Source organism: Oncorhynchus mykiss, unplaced genomic scaffold, assembly GCF_013265735.2.
Source record: "Oncorhynchus mykiss isolate Arlee unplaced genomic scaffold, USDA_OmykA_1.1 un_scaffold_355, whole genome shotgun sequence".
NCBI classification, from domain to species: Eukaryota; Metazoa; Chordata; class Actinopteri; order Salmoniformes; family Salmonidae; genus Oncorhynchus; species Oncorhynchus mykiss.
Window position 1 is genome coordinate 12,866 of NW_023493803.1, and position 15,386 is coordinate 28,251.

The 15,386-nt window shown below is 45.4% G+C and overlaps 44 non-coding genes and 2 pseudogenes across 44 annotated transcripts; all 46 read right to left on the reverse strand.

The window, feature by feature from the left end:
• Positions 1–91: 91 nt before the first annotated feature.
• LOC118952528 lies at positions 92–210 on the reverse strand. Its single transcript, XR_005043588.1, has one exon. It is a non-coding gene; the product is annotated as a 5S ribosomal RNA (ribosomal RNA).
• Positions 211–470: 260 nt separating this feature from the next.
• LOC118952655 lies at positions 471–589 on the reverse strand. Its single transcript, XR_005043715.1, has one exon. It is a non-coding gene; the product is annotated as a 5S ribosomal RNA (ribosomal RNA).
• Positions 590–766: 177 nt separating this feature from the next.
• LOC118952313 lies at positions 767–885 on the reverse strand. The gene has a single exon (XR_005043372.1). It is a non-coding gene; the product is annotated as a 5S ribosomal RNA (ribosomal RNA).
• Positions 886–1,145: 260 nt separating this feature from the next.
• LOC118952587 lies at positions 1,146–1,264 on the reverse strand. The gene has a single exon (XR_005043647.1). It is a non-coding gene; the product is annotated as a 5S ribosomal RNA (ribosomal RNA).
• Positions 1,265–1,441: 177 nt separating this feature from the next.
• LOC118952631 lies at positions 1,442–1,560 on the reverse strand. Its single transcript, XR_005043691.1, has one exon. It is a non-coding gene; the product is annotated as a 5S ribosomal RNA (ribosomal RNA).
• A 260-nt stretch (positions 1,561–1,820) lies between these two features.
• Positions 1,821–1,939, reverse strand: LOC118952588. The gene has a single exon (XR_005043648.1). It is a non-coding gene; the product is annotated as a 5S ribosomal RNA (ribosomal RNA).
• Positions 1,940–2,116: 177 nt separating this feature from the next.
• Positions 2,117–2,235, reverse strand: LOC118952656. The gene has a single exon (XR_005043716.1). It is a non-coding gene; the product is annotated as a 5S ribosomal RNA (ribosomal RNA).
• Positions 2,236–2,412: 177 nt separating this feature from the next.
• LOC118952324 lies at positions 2,413–2,531 on the reverse strand. Its single transcript, XR_005043383.1, has one exon. It is a non-coding gene; the product is annotated as a 5S ribosomal RNA (ribosomal RNA).
• Positions 2,532–2,791: 260 nt separating this feature from the next.
• On the reverse strand, positions 2,792–2,910 carry LOC118952589. Its single transcript, XR_005043649.1, has one exon. It is a non-coding gene; the product is annotated as a 5S ribosomal RNA (ribosomal RNA).
• A 177-nt stretch (positions 2,911–3,087) lies between these two features.
• On the reverse strand, positions 3,088–3,206 carry LOC118952640. Its single transcript, XR_005043700.1, has one exon. It is a non-coding gene; the product is annotated as a 5S ribosomal RNA (ribosomal RNA).
• Positions 3,207–3,466: 260 nt separating this feature from the next.
• Positions 3,467–3,585, reverse strand: LOC118952591. The gene has a single exon (XR_005043651.1). It is a non-coding gene; the product is annotated as a 5S ribosomal RNA (ribosomal RNA).
• Positions 3,586–3,762: 177 nt separating this feature from the next.
• On the reverse strand, positions 3,763–3,881 carry LOC118952641. Its single transcript, XR_005043701.1, has one exon. It is a non-coding gene; the product is annotated as a 5S ribosomal RNA (ribosomal RNA).
• Positions 3,882–4,141: 260 nt separating this feature from the next.
• On the reverse strand, positions 4,142–4,260 carry LOC118952627. Its single transcript, XR_005043687.1, has one exon. It is a non-coding gene; the product is annotated as a 5S ribosomal RNA (ribosomal RNA).
• Positions 4,261–4,437: 177 nt separating this feature from the next.
• On the reverse strand, positions 4,438–4,556 carry LOC118952335. Its single transcript, XR_005043394.1, has one exon. It is a non-coding gene; the product is annotated as a 5S ribosomal RNA (ribosomal RNA).
• A 260-nt stretch (positions 4,557–4,816) lies between these two features.
• On the reverse strand, positions 4,817–4,935 carry LOC118952592. The gene has a single exon (XR_005043652.1). It is a non-coding gene; the product is annotated as a 5S ribosomal RNA (ribosomal RNA).
• Positions 4,936–5,112: 177 nt separating this feature from the next.
• LOC118952642 lies at positions 5,113–5,231 on the reverse strand. Its single transcript, XR_005043702.1, has one exon. It is a non-coding gene; the product is annotated as a 5S ribosomal RNA (ribosomal RNA).
• A 260-nt stretch (positions 5,232–5,491) lies between these two features.
• Positions 5,492–5,610, reverse strand: LOC118952628. The gene has a single exon (XR_005043688.1). It is a non-coding gene; the product is annotated as a 5S ribosomal RNA (ribosomal RNA).
• Positions 5,611–5,787: 177 nt separating this feature from the next.
• LOC118952593 lies at positions 5,788–5,906 on the reverse strand. The gene has a single exon (XR_005043653.1). It is a non-coding gene; the product is annotated as a 5S ribosomal RNA (ribosomal RNA).
• Positions 5,907–6,083: 177 nt separating this feature from the next.
• On the reverse strand, positions 6,084–6,202 carry LOC118952529. Its single transcript, XR_005043589.1, has one exon. It is a non-coding gene; the product is annotated as a 5S ribosomal RNA (ribosomal RNA).
• A 260-nt stretch (positions 6,203–6,462) lies between these two features.
• Positions 6,463–6,581, reverse strand: LOC118952594. The gene has a single exon (XR_005043654.1). It is a non-coding gene; the product is annotated as a 5S ribosomal RNA (ribosomal RNA).
• A 177-nt stretch (positions 6,582–6,758) lies between these two features.
• Positions 6,759–6,877, reverse strand: LOC118952595. The gene has a single exon (XR_005043655.1). It is a non-coding gene; the product is annotated as a 5S ribosomal RNA (ribosomal RNA).
• A 177-nt stretch (positions 6,878–7,054) lies between these two features.
• LOC118952530 lies at positions 7,055–7,173 on the reverse strand. The gene has a single exon (XR_005043590.1). It is a non-coding gene; the product is annotated as a 5S ribosomal RNA (ribosomal RNA).
• Positions 7,174–7,433: 260 nt separating this feature from the next.
• Positions 7,434–7,552, reverse strand: LOC118952346. The gene has a single exon (XR_005043405.1). It is a non-coding gene; the product is annotated as a 5S ribosomal RNA (ribosomal RNA).
• A 260-nt stretch (positions 7,553–7,812) lies between these two features.
• On the reverse strand, positions 7,813–7,931 carry LOC118952597. The gene has a single exon (XR_005043657.1). It is a non-coding gene; the product is annotated as a 5S ribosomal RNA (ribosomal RNA).
• Positions 7,932–8,108: 177 nt separating this feature from the next.
• LOC118952643 lies at positions 8,109–8,227 on the reverse strand. Its single transcript, XR_005043703.1, has one exon. It is a non-coding gene; the product is annotated as a 5S ribosomal RNA (ribosomal RNA).
• A 260-nt stretch (positions 8,228–8,487) lies between these two features.
• On the reverse strand, positions 8,488–8,606 carry LOC118952598. The gene has a single exon (XR_005043658.1). It is a non-coding gene; the product is annotated as a 5S ribosomal RNA (ribosomal RNA).
• A 177-nt stretch (positions 8,607–8,783) lies between these two features.
• LOC118952599 lies at positions 8,784–8,902 on the reverse strand. The gene has a single exon (XR_005043659.1). It is a non-coding gene; the product is annotated as a 5S ribosomal RNA (ribosomal RNA).
• A 177-nt stretch (positions 8,903–9,079) lies between these two features.
• On the reverse strand, positions 9,080–9,198 carry LOC118952531. Its single transcript, XR_005043591.1, has one exon. It is a non-coding gene; the product is annotated as a 5S ribosomal RNA (ribosomal RNA).
• Positions 9,199–9,458: 260 nt separating this feature from the next.
• Positions 9,459–9,577, reverse strand: LOC118952357. Its single transcript, XR_005043416.1, has one exon. It is a non-coding gene; the product is annotated as a 5S ribosomal RNA (ribosomal RNA).
• Positions 9,578–9,837: 260 nt separating this feature from the next.
• On the reverse strand, positions 9,838–9,956 carry LOC118952600. The gene has a single exon (XR_005043660.1). It is a non-coding gene; the product is annotated as a 5S ribosomal RNA (ribosomal RNA).
• A 177-nt stretch (positions 9,957–10,133) lies between these two features.
• Positions 10,134–10,251, reverse strand: LOC118952669 (annotated as a pseudogene).
• A 260-nt stretch (positions 10,252–10,511) lies between these two features.
• LOC118952629 lies at positions 10,512–10,630 on the reverse strand. The gene has a single exon (XR_005043689.1). It is a non-coding gene; the product is annotated as a 5S ribosomal RNA (ribosomal RNA).
• Positions 10,631–10,807: 177 nt separating this feature from the next.
• On the reverse strand, positions 10,808–10,925 carry LOC118952670 (annotated as a pseudogene).
• Positions 10,926–11,185: 260 nt separating this feature from the next.
• LOC118952630 lies at positions 11,186–11,304 on the reverse strand. The gene has a single exon (XR_005043690.1). It is a non-coding gene; the product is annotated as a 5S ribosomal RNA (ribosomal RNA).
• Positions 11,305–11,481: 177 nt separating this feature from the next.
• Positions 11,482–11,600, reverse strand: LOC118952601. The gene has a single exon (XR_005043661.1). It is a non-coding gene; the product is annotated as a 5S ribosomal RNA (ribosomal RNA).
• Positions 11,601–11,777: 177 nt separating this feature from the next.
• LOC118952532 lies at positions 11,778–11,896 on the reverse strand. Its single transcript, XR_005043592.1, has one exon. It is a non-coding gene; the product is annotated as a 5S ribosomal RNA (ribosomal RNA).
• A 260-nt stretch (positions 11,897–12,156) lies between these two features.
• LOC118952634 lies at positions 12,157–12,276 on the reverse strand. Its single transcript, XR_005043694.1, has one exon. It is a non-coding gene; the product is annotated as a 5S ribosomal RNA (ribosomal RNA).
• A 177-nt stretch (positions 12,277–12,453) lies between these two features.
• LOC118952603 lies at positions 12,454–12,572 on the reverse strand. The gene has a single exon (XR_005043663.1). It is a non-coding gene; the product is annotated as a 5S ribosomal RNA (ribosomal RNA).
• Positions 12,573–12,749: 177 nt separating this feature from the next.
• On the reverse strand, positions 12,750–12,868 carry LOC118952533. The gene has a single exon (XR_005043593.1). It is a non-coding gene; the product is annotated as a 5S ribosomal RNA (ribosomal RNA).
• A 260-nt stretch (positions 12,869–13,128) lies between these two features.
• Positions 13,129–13,247, reverse strand: LOC118952604. Its single transcript, XR_005043664.1, has one exon. It is a non-coding gene; the product is annotated as a 5S ribosomal RNA (ribosomal RNA).
• A 177-nt stretch (positions 13,248–13,424) lies between these two features.
• LOC118952605 lies at positions 13,425–13,543 on the reverse strand. Its single transcript, XR_005043665.1, has one exon. It is a non-coding gene; the product is annotated as a 5S ribosomal RNA (ribosomal RNA).
• Positions 13,544–13,720: 177 nt separating this feature from the next.
• Positions 13,721–13,839, reverse strand: LOC118952534. The gene has a single exon (XR_005043594.1). It is a non-coding gene; the product is annotated as a 5S ribosomal RNA (ribosomal RNA).
• A 260-nt stretch (positions 13,840–14,099) lies between these two features.
• On the reverse strand, positions 14,100–14,218 carry LOC118952560. The gene has a single exon (XR_005043620.1). It is a non-coding gene; the product is annotated as a 5S ribosomal RNA (ribosomal RNA).
• A 177-nt stretch (positions 14,219–14,395) lies between these two features.
• Positions 14,396–14,514, reverse strand: LOC118952368. The gene has a single exon (XR_005043427.1). It is a non-coding gene; the product is annotated as a 5S ribosomal RNA (ribosomal RNA).
• Positions 14,515–14,774: 260 nt separating this feature from the next.
• LOC118952606 lies at positions 14,775–14,893 on the reverse strand. The gene has a single exon (XR_005043666.1). It is a non-coding gene; the product is annotated as a 5S ribosomal RNA (ribosomal RNA).
• Positions 14,894–15,070: 177 nt separating this feature from the next.
• LOC118952536 lies at positions 15,071–15,189 on the reverse strand. The gene has a single exon (XR_005043596.1). It is a non-coding gene; the product is annotated as a 5S ribosomal RNA (ribosomal RNA).
• Positions 15,190–15,386: the final 197 nt, after the last annotated feature.

Below are 15,386 nucleotides of genomic sequence, written 5' to 3' on the forward strand. Positions count from 1 at the left end.
CTTGCTTACTTATTTCAAAGCGAGGGCACATATTTCAGCCTTGTGGGAAAAAACGGACAAAGAGTTGAAATTCCACAAGGCAGTGACAAAAAGCTTACAGCACCTGATATTCCCAGGCGGTCTCCCATCCAAGTACTAACCAGGCCCGACCCTGCTTAGCTTCCGAGATCGGACGAGATCAGGCGTACTCAGGCCGGTGTGGCCGTAAGCGAGAAACTATCTCTTGGTGCACCATGTAAAGTCAAAGTGAGCCTGATTAACAGCTGTTGCATTTCCACCATTTAGATAAGCATCTTTGTGTCACTCAAAAAGTGGAAGAAATTGCATATACTGTAGCCATAATTTGTAGCACAGATTGTTGGATGAAATACAAACTAACCTTGCTTACTTATTTCAAAGCGAGGGCACATATTTCAGCCTTGTGGGAAAAAACGGACAAAGAGTTGAAATTCCACAAGGCAGTGACAAAAAGCTTACAGCACCTGGTATTCCCAGGCGGTCTCCCATCCAAGTACTCACCAGGCCCGACCCTGCTTAGCTTCCGAGATCGGACGAGATCAGGCGTACTCAGGCCAGTGTGGCCGCAAGCGAAAGGCAATCTCAAAAAGTGGATGAAATTGCATATACTGTAGCCATAATTTGTAGCACAGATTGTTGGATGAAATACAAACTAACCTTGCTTACTTATTTCAAAGCGAGGGCACATATTTCAGCCTTGTGGGAAAAAACGGACAAAGAGTTGAAATTCCACAAGGCAGTGACAAAAAGCTTACAGCACCTGGTATTCCCAGGCGGTCTCCCATCCAAGTACTAACCAGGCCCGACCCTGCTTAGCTTCCGAGATCGGACGAGATCAGGCGTACTCAGGCCGGTGTGGCCGTAAGCGAGAAACTCTCTCTTGGTGCACTATGTAAAGTCAAAGTGAGCCTGATTAACAGCTGTTGCATTTCCACCATTTAGATAAGCATCTTTGTGTCACTCAAAAAGTGGAAGAAATTGCATATACTGTAGCCATAATTTGTAGCACAGATTGTTGGATGAAATACAAACTAACCTTGCTTACTTATTTCAAAGCGAGGGCACATATTTCAGCCTTGTGGGAAAAAACGGACAAAGAGTTGAAATTCCACAAGGCAGTGACAAAAAGCTTACAGCACCTGGTATTCCCAGGCGGTCTCCCATCCAAGTACTAACCAGGCCCGACCCTGCTTAGCTTCCGAGATCGGACGAGATCAGGCGTACTCAGGCCAGTGTGGCCGCAAGCAAAAGGCAATCTCAAAAAGTGGATGAAATTGCATATACTGTAGCCATAATTTGTAGCACAGATTGTTGGATGAAATACAAACTAACCTTGCTTACTTATTTCAAAGCGAGGGCACATATTTCAGCCTTGTGGGAAAAAACGGACAAAGAGTTGAAATTCCACAAGGCAGTGACAAAAAGCGTACAGCACCTGATATTCCCAGGCGGTCTCCCATCCAAGTACTAACCAGGCCCGACCCTGCTTAGCTTCCGAGATCGGACGAGATCAGGCGTACTCAGGCCGGTGTGGCCGTAAGCGAGAAACTATCTCTTGGTGCACCATGTAAAGTCAAAGTGAGCCTGATTAACAGCTGTTGCATTTCCACCATTTAGATAAGCATCTTTGTGTCACTCAAAAAGTGGAAGAAATTGCATATACTGTAGCCATAATTTGTAGCACAGATTGTTGGATGAAATACAAACTAACCTTGCTTACTTATTTCAAAGCGAGGGCACATATTTCAGCCTTGTGGGAAAAAACGGACAAAGAGTTGAAATTCCACAAGGCAGTGACAAAAAGCTTACAGCACCTGGTATTCCCAGGCGGTCTCCCATCCAAGTACTAACCAGGCCCGACCCTGCTTAGCTTCCGAGATCGGACGAGATCAGGCGTACTCAGGCCAGTGTGGCCGCAAGCGAAAGGCAATCTCAAAAAGTGGATGAAATTGCATATACTGTAGCCATAATTTGTAGCACAGATTGTTGGATGAAATACAAACTAACCTTGCTTACTTATTTCAAAGCGAGGGCACATATTTCAGCCTTGTGGGAAAAAACGGACAAAGAGTTGAAATTCCACAAGGCAGTGACAAAAAGCTTACAGCACCTGGTATTCCCAGGCGGTCTCCCATCCAAGTACTCACCAGGCCCGACCCTGCTTAGCTTCCGAGATCGGACGAGATCAGGCGTACTCAGGCCAGTGTGGCCGCAAGCGAAAGGCAATCTCAAAAAGTGGATGAAATTGCATATACTGTAGCCATAATTTGTAGCACAGATTGTTGGATGAAATACAAACTAACCTTGCTTACTTATTTCAAAGCGAGGGCACATATTTCAGCCTTGTGGGAAAAAACGGACAAAGAGTTGAAATTCCACAAGGCAGTGACAAAAAGCTTACAGCACCTGGTATTCCCAGGCGGTCTCCCATCCAAGTACTAACCAGGCCCGACCCTGCTTAGCTTCCGAGATCGGACGAGATCAGGCGTACTCAGGCCGGTGTGGCCGTAAGCGAGAAACTCTCTCTTGGTGCACTATGTAAAGTCAAAGTGAGCCTGATTAACAGCTGTTGCATTTCCACCATTTAGATAAGCATCTTTGTGTCACTCAAAAAGTGGAAGAAATTGCATATACTGTAGCCATAATTTGTAGCACAGATTGTTGGATGAAATACAAACTAACCTTGCTTACTTATTTCAAAGCGAGGGCACATATTTCAGCCTTGTGGGAAAAAACGGACAAAGAGTTGAAATTCCACAAGGCAGTGACAAAAAGCTTACAGCACCTGGTATTCCCAGGCGGTCTCCCATCCAAGTACTAACCAGGCCCGACCCTGCTTAGCTTCCGAGATCGGACGAGATCAGGCGTACTCAGGCCAGTGTGGCCGCAAGCGAAAGGCAATCTCAAAAAGTGGATGAAATTGCATATACTGTAGCCATAATTTGTAGCACAGATTGTTGGATGAAATACAAACTAACCTTGCTTACTTATTTCAAAGCGAGGGCACATATTTCAGCCTTGTGGGAAAAAACGGACAAAGAGTTGAAATTCCACAAGGCAGTGACAAAAAGCTTACAGCACCTGGTATTCCCAGGCGGTCTCCCATCCAAGTACTAACCAGGCCGGACCCTGCTTAGCTTCCGAGATCGGACGAGATCAGGCGTACTCAGGCCGGTGTGGCCGTAAGCGAGAAACTATCTCTTGGTGCACCATGTAAAGTCAAAGTGAGCCTGATTAACAGCTGTTGCATTTCCACCATTTAGATAAGCATCTTTGTGTCACTCAAAAAGTGGAAGAAATTGCATATACTGTAGCCATAATTTGTAGCACAGATTGTTGGATGAAATACAAACTAACCTTGCTTACTTATTTCAAAGCGAGGGCACATATTTCAGCCTTGTGGGAAAAAACGGACAAAGAGTTGAAATTCCACAAGGCAGTGACAAAAAGCTTACAGCACCTGGTATTCCCAGGCGGTCTCCCATCCAAGTACTAACCAGGCCCGACCCTGCTTAGCTTCCGAGATCGGACGAGATCAGGCGTACTCAGGCCAGTGTGGCCGCAAGCGAAAGGCAATCTCAAAAAGTGGATGAAATTGCATATACTGTAGCCATAATTTGTAGCACAGATTGTTGGATGAAATACAAACTAACCTTGCTTACTTATTTCAAAGCGAGGGCACATATTTCAGCCTTGTGGGAAAAAACGGACAAAGAGTTGAAATTCCACAAGGCAGTGACAAAAAGCTTACAGCACCTGGTATTCCCAGGCGGTCTCCCATCCAAGTACTAACCAGGCCGGACCCTGCTTAGCTTCCGAGATCGGACGAGATCAGGCGTACTCAGGCCGGTGTGGCCGTAAGCGAGAAACTATCTCTTGGTGCACCATGTAAAGTCAAAGTGAGCCTGATTAACAGCTGTTGCATTTCCACCATTTAGATAAGCATCTTTGTGTCACTCAAAAAGTGGAAGAAATTGCATATACTGTAGCCATAATTTGTAGCACAGATTTTTGGATGAAATACAAACTAACCTTGCTTACTTATTTCAAAGCGAGGGCACATATTTCAGCCTTGTGGGAAAAAACGGACAAAGAGTTGAAATTCCACAAGGCAGTGACAAAAAGCTTACAGCACCTGGTATTCCCAGGCGGTCTCCCATCCAAGTACTAACCAGGCCCGACCCTGCTTAGCTTCCGAGATCAGACGAGATCAGGCGTACTCAGGCCAGTGTGGCCGCAAGCGAAAGGCAATCTCAAAAAGTGGATGAAATTGCATATACTGTAGCCATAATTTGTAGCACAGATTGTTGGATGAAATACAAACTAACCTTGCTTACTTATTTCAAAGCGAGGGCACATATTTCAGCCTTGTGGGAAAAAACGGACAAAGAGTTGAAATTCCACAAGGCAGTGACAAAAAGCTTACAGCACCTGGTATTCCCAGGCGGTCTCCCATCCAAGTACTAACCAGGCCCGACCCTGCTTAGCTTCCGAGATCGGACGAGATCAGGCGTACTCAGGCCGGTGTGGCCGTAAGCGAGAAACTATCTCTTGGTGCACCATGTAAAGTCAAAGTGAGCCTGATTAACAGCTGTTGCATTTCCACCATTTAGATAAGCATCTTTGTGTCACTCAAAAAGTGGAAGAAATTGCATATACTGTAGCCATAATTTGTAGCACAGATTGTTGGATGAAATACAAACTAACCTTGCTTACTTATTTCAAAGCGAGGGCACATATTTCAGCCTTGTGGGAAAAAACGGACAAAGAGTTGAAATTCCACAAGGCAGTGACAAAAAGCTTACAGCACCTGGTATTCCCAGGCGGTCTCCCATCCAAGTACTAACCAGGCCCGACCCTGCTTAGCTTCCGAGATCGGACGAGATCAGGCGTACTCAGGCCAGTGTGGCCGCAAGCGAAAGGCAATCTCAAAAAGTGGATGAAATTGCATATACTGTAGCCATAATTTGTAGCACAGATTGTTGGATGAAATACAAACTAACCTTGCTTACTTATTTCAAAGCGAGGGCACATATTTCAGCCTTGTGGGAAAAAACGGACAAAGAGTTGAAATTCCACAAGGCAGTGACAAAAAGCTTACAGCACCTGGTATTCCCAGGCGGTCTCCCATCCAAGTACTAACCAGGCCGGACCCTGCTTAGCTTCCGAGATCGGACGAGATCAGGCGTACTCAGGCCGGTGTGGCCGTAAGCGAGAAACTATCTCTTGGTGCACCATGTAAAGTCAAAGTGAGCCTGATTAACAGCTGTTGCATTTCCACCATTTAGATAAGCATCTTTGTGTCACTCAAAAAGTGGAAGAAATTGCATATACTGTAGCCATAATTTGTAGCACAGATTGTTGGATGAAATACAAACTAACCTTGCTTACTTATTTCAAAGCGAGGGCACATATTTCAGCCTTGTGGGAAAAAACGGACAAAGAGTTGAAATTCCACAAGGCAGTGACAAAAAGCTTACAGCACCTGGTATTCCCAGGCGGTCTCCCATCCAAGTACTAACCAGGCCCGACCCTGCTTAGCTTCCGAGATCAGACGAGATCAGGCGTACTCAGGCCAGTGTGGCCGCAAGCGAAAGGCAATCTCAAAAAGTGGATGAAATTGCATATACTGTAGCCATAATTTGTAGCACAGATTGTTGGATGAAATACAAACTAACCTTGCTTACTTATTTCAAAGCGAGGGCACATATTTCAGCCTTGTGGGAAAAAACGGACAAAGAGTTGAAATTCCACAAGGCAGTGACAAAAAGCTTACAGCACCTGGTATTCCCAGGCGGTCTCCCATCCAAGTACTAACCAGGCCCGACCCTGCTTAGCTTCCGAGATCGGACGAGATCAGGCGTACTCAGGCCAGTGTGGCCGCAAGCGAAAGGCAATCTCAAAAAGTGGATGAAATTGCATATACTGTAGCCATAATTTGTAGCACAGATTGTTGGATGAAATACAAACTAACCTTGCTTACTTATTTCAAAGCGAGGGCACATATTTCAGCCTTGTGGGAAAAAACGGACAAAGAGTTGAAATTCCACAAGGCAGTGACAAAAAGCTTACAGCACCTGATATTCCCAGGCGGTCTCCCATCCAAGTACTAACCAGGCCCGACCCTGCTTAGCTTCCGAGATCGGACGAGATCAGGCGTACTCAGGCCGGTGTGGCCGTAAGCGAGAAACTATCTCTTGGTGCACCATGTAAAGTCAAAGTGAGCCTGATTAACAGCTGTTGCATTTCCACCATTTAGATAAGCATCTTTGTGTCACTCAAAAAGTGGAAGAAATTGCATATACTGTAGCCATAATTTGTAGCACAGATTGTTGGATGAAATACAAACTAACCTTGCTTACTTATTTCAAAGCGAGGGCACATATTTCAGCCTTGTGGGAAAAAACGGACAAAGAGTTGAAATTCCACAAGGCAGTGACAAAAAGCTTACAGCACCTGGTATTCCCAGGCGGTCTCCCATCCAAGTACTAACCAGGCCCGACCCTGCTTAGCTTCCGAGATCGGACGAGATCAGGCGTACTCAGGCCAGTGTGGCCGCAAGCGAAAGGCAATCTCAAAAAGTGGATGAAATTGCATATACTGTAGCCATAATTTGTAGCACAGATTGTTGGATGAAATACAAACTAACCTTGCTTACTTATTTCAAAGCGAGGGCACATATTTCAGCCTTGTGGGAAAAAACGGACAAAGAGTTGAAATTCCACAAGGCAGTGACAAAAAGCTTACAGCACCTGGTATTCCCAGGCGGTCTCCCATCCAAGTACTAACCAGGCCCGACCCTGCTTAGCTTCCGAGATCGGACGAGATCAGGCGTACTCAGGCCAGTGTGGCCGCAAGCGAAAGGCAATCTCAAAAAGTGGATGAAATTGCATATACTGTAGCCATAATTTGTAGCACAGATTGTTGGATGAAATACAAACTAACCTTGCTTACTTATTTCACAGCGAGGGCACATATTTCAGCCTTGTGGGAAAAAACAGACAAAGAGTTGAAATTCCACAAGGCAGTGACAAAAAGCTTACAGCACCTGATATTCCCAGGCGGTCTCCCATCCAAGTACTAACCAGGCCCGACCCTGCTTAGCTTCCGAGATCGGACGAGATCAGGCGTACTCAGGCCGGTGTGGCCGTAAGCTAGAAACTATCTCTTGGTGCACCATGTAAAGTCAAAGTGAGCCTGATTAACAGCTGTTGCATTTCCACCATTTAGATAAGCATCTTTGTGTCACTCAAAAAGTGGAAGAAATTGCATATACTGTAGCCATAATTTGTAGCACAGATTGTTGGATGAAATACAAACTAACCTTGCTTACTTATTTCAAAGCGAGGGCACATATTTCAGCCTTGTGGGAAAAAACGGACAAAGAGTTGAAATTCCACAAGGCAGTGACAAAAAGCTTACAGCACCTGGTATTCCCAGGCGGTCTCCCATCCAAGTACTAACCAGGCCCGACCCTGCTTAGCTTCCGAGATCGGACGAGATCAGGCGTACTCAGGCCGGTGTGGCCGTAAGCGAGAAATTATCTCTTGGTGCACCATGTAAAGTCAAAGTGAGCCTGATTAACAGCTGTTGCATTTCCACCATTTAGATAAGCATCTTTGTGTCACTCAAAAAGTGGAAGAAATTGCATATACTGTAGCCATAATTTGTAGCACAGATTGTTGGATGAAATACAAACTAACCTTGCTTACTTATTTCAAAGCGAGGGCACATATTTCAGCCTTGTGGGAAAAAACGGACAAAGAGTTGAAATTCCACAAGGCAGTGACAAAAAGCTTACAGCACCTGGTATTCCCAGGCGGTCTCCCATCCAAGTACTAACCAGGCCCGACCCTGCTTAGCTTCCGAGATCGGACGAGATCAGGCGTACTCAGGCCAGTGTGGCCGCAAGCGAAAGGCAATCTCAAAAAGTGGATGAAATTGCATATACTGTAGCCATAATTTGTAGCACAGATTGTTGGATGAAATACAAACTAACCTTGCTTACTTATTTCAAAGCGAGGGCACATATTTCAGCCTTGTGGGAAAAAACGGACAAAGAGTTGAAATTCCACAAGGCAGTGACAAAAAGCTTACAGCACCTGGTATTCCCAGGCGGTCTCCCATCCAAGTACTAACCAGGCCGGACCCTGCTTAGCTTCCGAGATCGGACGAGATCAGGCGTACTCAGGCCGGTGTGGCCGTAAGCGAGAAACTATCTCTTGGTGCACCATGTAAAGTCAAAGTGAGCCTGATTAACAGCTGTTGCATTTCCACCATTTAGATAAGCATCTTTGTGTCACTCAAAAAGTGGAAGAAATTGCATATACTGTAGCCATAATTTGTAGCACAGATTGTTGGATGAAATACAAACTAACCTTGCTTACTTATTTCAAAGCGAGGGCACATATTTCAGCCTTGTGGGAAAAAACGGACAAAGAGTTGAAATTCCACAAGGCAGTGACAAAAAGCTTACAGCACCTGGTATTCCCAGGCGGTCTCCCATCCAAGTACTAACCAGGCCCGACCCTGCTTAGCTTCCGAGATCGGACGAGATCAGGCGTACTCAGGCCAGTGTGGCCGCAAGCGAAAGGCAATCTCAAAAAGTGGATGAAATTGCATATACTGTAGCCATAATTTGTAGCACAGATTGTTGGATGAAATACAAACTAACCTTGCTTACTTATTTCAAAGCGAGGGCACATATTTCAGCCTTGTGGGAAAAAACGGACAAAGAGTTGAAATTCCACAAGGCAGTGACAAAAAGCTTACAGCACCTGGTATTCCCAGGCGGTCTCCCATCCAAGTACTAACCAGGCCCGACCCTGCTTAGCTTCCGAGATCGGACGAGATCAGGCGTACTCAGGCCAGTGTGGCCGCAAGCGAAAGGCAATCTCAAAAAGTGGATGAAATTGCATATACTGTAGCCATAATTTGTAGCACAGATTGTTGGATGAAATACAAACTAACCTTGCTTACTTATTTCACAGCGAGGGCACATATTTCAGCCTTGTGGGAAAAAACAGACAAAGAGTTGAAATTCCACAAGGCAGTGACAAAAAGCTTACAGCACCTGATATTCCCAGGCGGTCTCCCATCCAAGTACTAACCAGGCCCGACCCTGCTTAGCTTCCGAGATCGGACGAGATCAGGCGTACTCAGGCCGGTGTGGCCGTAAGCTAGAAACTATCTCTTGGTGCACCATGTAAAGTCAAAGTGAGCCTGATTAACAGCTGTTGCATTTCCACCATTTAGATAAGCATCTTTGTGTCACTCAAAAAGTGGAAGAAATTGCATATACTGTAGCCATAATTTGTAGCACAGATTGTTGGATGAAATACAAACTAACCTTGCTTACTTATTTCAAAGCGAGGGCACATATTTCAGCCTTGTGGGAAAAAACGGACAAAGAGTTGAAATTCCACAAGGCAGTGACAAAAAGCTTACAGCACCTGGTATTCCCAGGCGGTCTCCCATCCAAGTACTAACCAGGCCCGACCCTGCTTAGCTTCCGAGATCGGACGAGATCAGGCGTACTCAGGCCGGTGTGGCCGTAAGCGAGAAATTATCTCTTGGTGCACCATGTAAAGTCAAAGTGAGCCTGATTAACAGCTGTTGCATTTCCACCATTTAGATAAGCATCTTTGTGTCACTCAAAAAGTGGAAGAAATTGCATATACTGTAGCCATAATTTGTAGCACAGATTGTTGGATGAAATACAAACTAACCTTGCTTACTTATTTCAAAGCGAGGGCACATATTTCAGCCTTGTGGGAAAAAACGGACAAAGAGTTGAAATTCCACAAGGCAGTGACAAAAAGCTTACAGCACCTGGTATTCCCAGGCGGTCTCCCATCCAAGTACTAACCAGGCCCGACCCTGCTTAGCTTCCGAGATCGGACGAGATCAGGCGTACTCAGGCCAGTGTGGCCGCAAGCGAAAGGCAATCTCAAAAAGTGGATGAAATTGCATATACTGTAGCCATAATTTGTAGCACAGATTGTTGGATGAAATACAAACTAACCTTGCTTACTTATTTCAAAGCGAGGGCACATATTTCAGCCTTGTGGGAAAAAACGGACAAAGAGTTGAAATTCCACAAGGCAGTGACAAAAAGCTTACAGCACCTGGTATTCCCAGGCGGTCTCCCATCCAAGTACTAACCAGGCCGACCCTGCTTAGCTTCCGAGATCGGACGAGATCAGGCGTACTCAGGCCGGTGTGGCCGTAAGCGAGAAACTATCTCTTGGTGCACCATGTAAAGTCAAAGTGAGCCTGATTAACAGCTGTTGCATTTCCACCATTTAGATAAGCATCTTTGTGTCACTCAAAAAGTGGAAGAAATTGCATATACTGTAGCCATAATTTGTAGCACAGATTGTTGGATGAAATACAAACTAACCTTGCTTACTTATTTCAAAGCGAGGGCACATATTTCAGCCTTGTGGGAAAAAACGGACAAAGAGTTGAAATTCCACAAGGCAGTGACAAAAAGCTTACAGCACCTGGTATTCCCAGGCGGTCTCCCATCCAAGTACTAACCAGGCCCGACCCTGCTTAGCTTCCGAGATCAGACGAGATCAGGCGTACTCAGGCCAGTGTGGCCGCAAGCGAAAGGCAATCTCAAAAAGTGGATGAAATTGCATATACTGTAGCCATAATTTGTAGCACAGATTGTTGGATGAAATACAAACTAACCTTGCTTACTTATTTCAAAGCGAGGGCACATATTTCAGCCTTGTGGGAAAAAACGGACAAAGAGTTGAAATTCCACAAGGCAGTGACAAAAAGCTTACAGCACCTGGTATTCCCAGGCGGTCTCCCATCCAAGTACTAACCAGGCCGACCCTGCTTAGCTTCCGAGATCGGACGAGATCAGGCGTACTCAGGCCGGTGTGGCCGTAAGCGAGAAACTATCTCTTGGTGCACCATGTAAAGTCAAAGTGAGCCTGATTAACAGCTGTTGCATTTCCACCATTTAGATAAGCATCTTTGTGTCACTCAAAAAGTGGAAGAAATTGCATATACTGTAGCCATAATTTGTAGCACAGATTGTTGGATGAAATACAAACTAACCTTGCTTACTTATTTCAAAGCGAGGGCACATATTTCAGCCTTGTGGGAAAAAACGGACAAAGAGTTGAAATTCCACAAGGCAGTGACAAAAAGCTTACAGCACCTGGTATTCCCAGGCGGTCTCCCATCCAAGTACTAACCAGGCCCGACCCTGCTTAGCTTCCGAGATCAGACGAGATCAGGCGTACTCAGGCCAGTGTGGCCGCAAGCGAAAGGCAATCTCAAAAAGTGGATGAAATTGCATATACTGTAGCCATAATTTGTAGCACAGATTGTTGGATGAAATACAAACTAACCTTGCTTACTTATTTCAAAGCGAGGGCACATATTTCAGCCTTGTGGGAAAAAACGGACAAAGAGTTGAAATTCCACAAGGCAGTGACAAAAAGCTTACAGCACCTGGTATTCCCAGGCGGTCTCCCATCCAAGTACTAACCAGGCCCGACCCTGCTTAGCTTCCGAGATCGGACGAGATCAGGCGTACTCAGGCCAGTGTGGCCGCAAGCGAAAGGCAATCTCAAAAAGTGGATGAAATTGCATATACTGTAGCCATAATTTGTAGCACAGATTGTTGGATGAAATACAAACTAACCTTGCTTACTTATTTCAAAGCGAGGGCACATATTTCAGCCTTGTGGGAAAAAACGGACAAAGAGTTGAAATTCCACAAGGCAGTGACAAAAAGCTTACAGCACCTGATATTCCCAGGCGGTCTCCCATCCAAGTACTAACCAGGCCCGACCCTGCTTAGCTTCCGAGATCGGACGAGATCAGGCGTACTCAGGCCGGTGTGGCCGTAAGCGAGAAACTATCTCTTGGTGCACCATGTAAAGTCAAAGTGAGCCTGATTAACAGCTGTTGCATTTCCACCATTTAGATAAGCATCTTTGTGTCACTCAAAAAGTGGAAGAAATTGCATATACTGTAGCCATAATTTATAGCACAGATTGTTGGATGAAATACAAACTAACCTTGCTTACTTATTTCAAAGCGAGGGCACATATTTCAGCCTTGTGGGAAAAAACGGACAAAGAGTTGAAATTCCACAAGGCAGTGACAAAAAGCTTACAGCACCTGGTATTCCCAGGCGGTCTCCCATCCAAGTACTAACCAGGCCCGACCCTGCTTAGCTTCCGAGATCAGGACGAGATCAGGCGTACTCAGGCCAGTGTGGCCGCAAGCGAAAGGCAATCTCAAAAAGTGGATGAAATTGCATATACTGTAGCCATAATTTGTAGCACAGATTGTTGGATGAAATACAAACTAACCTTGCTTACTTATTTCAAAGCGAGGGCACATATTTCAGCCTTGTGGGAAAAAACGGACAAAGAGTTGAAATTCCACAAGGCAGTGACAAAAAGCTTACAGCACCTGGTATTCCCAGGCGGTCTCCCATCCAAGTACTAACCAGGCCCGACCCTGCTTAGCTTCCGAGATCGGACGAGATCAGGCGTACTCAGGCCAGTGTGGCCGCAAGCGAAAGGCAATCTCAAAAAGTGGATGAAATTGCATATACTGTAGCCATAATTTGTAGCACAGATTGTTGGATGAAATACAAACTAACCTTGCTTACTTATTTCAAAGCGAGGGCACATATTTCAGCCTTGTGGGAAAAAACGGACAAAGAGTTGAAATTCCACAAGGCAGTGACAAAAAGCTTACAGCACCTGATATTCCCAGGCGGTCTCCCATCCAAGTACTAACCAGGCCCGACCCTGCTTAGCTTCCGAGATCGGACGAGATCAGGCGTACTCAGGCCGGTGTGGCCGTAAGCGAGAAACTATCTCTTGGTGCACCATGTAAAGTCAAAGTGAGCCTGATTAACAGCTGTTGCATTTCCACCATTTAGATAAGCATCTTTGTGTCACTCAAAAAGTGGAAGAAATTGCATATACTGTAGCCATAATTTGTAGCACAGATTGTTGGATGAAATACAAACTAACCTTGCTTACTTATTTCAAAGCGAGGGCACATATTTCAGCCTTGTGGGAAAAAACGGACAAAGAGTTGAAATTCCACAAGGCAGTGACAAAAAGCTTACAGCACCTGGTATTCCCAGGCGGTCTCCCATCCAAGTACTAACCAGGCCCGACCCTGCTTAGCTTCCGAGATCGGACGAGATCAGGCGTACTCAGGCCAGTGTGGCCGCAAGCGAAAGGCAATCTCAAAAAGTGGATGAAATTGCATATACTGTAGCCATAATTTGTAGCACAGATTGTTGGATGAAATACAAACTAACCTTGCTTACTTATTTCAAAGCGAGGGCACATATTTCAGCCTTGTGGGAAAAAACGGACAAAGAGTTGAAATTCCACAAGGCAGTGACAAAAAGCTTACAGCACCTGGTATTCCCAGGCGGTCTCCCATCCAAGTACTAACCAGGCCCGACCCTGCTTAGCTTCCGAGATCGGACGAGATCAGGCGTACTCAGGCCAGTGTGGCCGCAAGCGAAAGGCAATCTCAAAAAGTGGATGAAATTGCATATACTGTAGCCATAATTTGTAGCACAGATTGTTGGATGAAATACAAACTAACCTTGCTTACTTATTTCACAGCGAGGGCACATATTTCAGCCTTGTGGGAAAAAACGGACAAAGAGTTGAAATTCCACAAGGCAGTGACAAAAAGCTTACAGCACCTGATATTCCCAGGCGGTCTCCCATCCAAGTACTAACCAGGCCCGACCCTGCTTAGCTTCCGAGATCGGACGAGATCAGGCGTACTCAGGCCGGTGTGGCCGTAAGCGAGAAACTATCTCTTGGTGCACCATGTAAAGTCAAAGTGAGCCTGATTAACAGCTGTTGCATTTCCATCATTTAGATAAGCATCTTTGTGTCACTCAAAAAGTGGAAGAAATTGCATATACTGTAGCCATAATTTGTAGCACAGATTGTTGGATGAAATACAAACTAACCTTGCTTACTTATTTCAAAGCGAGGGCACATATTTCAGCCTTGTGGGAAAAAACGGACAAAGAGTTGAAATTCCACAAGGCAGTGACAAAAAGCTTACAGCACCTGGTATTCCCAGGCGGTCTCCCATCCAAGTACTAACCAGGCCCTACCCTGCTTAGCTTCCGAGATCGGACGAGATCAGGCGTACTCAGGCCAGTGTGGCCGCAAGCGAAAGGCAATCTCAAAAAGTGGATGAAATTGCATATACTGTAGCCATAATTTGTAGCACAGATTGTTGGATGAAATACAAACTAACCTTGCTTACTTATTTCAAAGCGAGGGCACATATTTCAGCCTTGTGGGAAAAAACGGACAAAGAGTTGAAATTCCACAAGGCAGTGACAAAAAGCTTACAGCACCTGGTATTCCCAGGCGGTCTCCCATCCAAGTACTAACCAGGCCCGACCCTGCTTAGCTTCCGAGATCGGACGAGATCAGGCGTACTCAGGCCGGTGTGGCCGTAAGCGAGAAACTATCTCTTGGTGCACCATGTAAAGTCAAAGTGAGCCTGATTAACAGCTGTTGCATTTCCACCATTTAGATAAGCATCTTTGTGTCACTCAAAAAGTGGAAGAAATTGCATATACTGTAGCCATAATTTGTAGCACAGATTGTTGGATGAAATACAAACTAACCTTGCTTACTTATTTCAAAGCGAGGGCACATATTTCAGCCTTGTGGGAAAAAACGGACAAAGAGTTGAAATTCCACAAGGCAGTGACAAAAAGCTTACAGCACCTGGTATTCCCAGGCGGTCTCCCATCCAAGTACTAACCAGGCCCGACCCTGCTTAGCTTCCGAGATCGGACGAGATCAGGCGTACTCAGGCCAGTGTGGCCGCAAGCGAAAGGCAATCTCAAAAAGTGGATGAAATTGCATATACTGTAGCCATAATTTGTAGCACAGATTGTTGGATGAAATACAAACTAACCTTGCTTACTTATTTCAAAGCGAGGGCACATATTTCAGCCTTGTGGGAAAAAACGGACAAAGAGTTGAAATTCCACAAGGCAGTGACAAAAAGCTTACAGCACCTGATATTCCCAGGCGGTCTCCCATCCAAGTACTAACCAGGCCCGACCCTGCTTAGCTTCCGAGATCGGACGAGATCAGGCGTACTCAGGCCGGTGTGGCCGTAAGCGAGAAACTATCTCTTGGTGCACCATGTAAAGTCAAAGTGAGCCTGATTAACAGCTGTTGCATTTCCACCATTTAGATAAGCATCTTTGTGTCACTCAAAAAGTGGAAGAAATTGCATATACTGTAGCCATAATTTGTAGCACAGATTGTTGGATGAAATACAAACTAACCTTGCTTACTTATTTCAAAGCGAGGGCA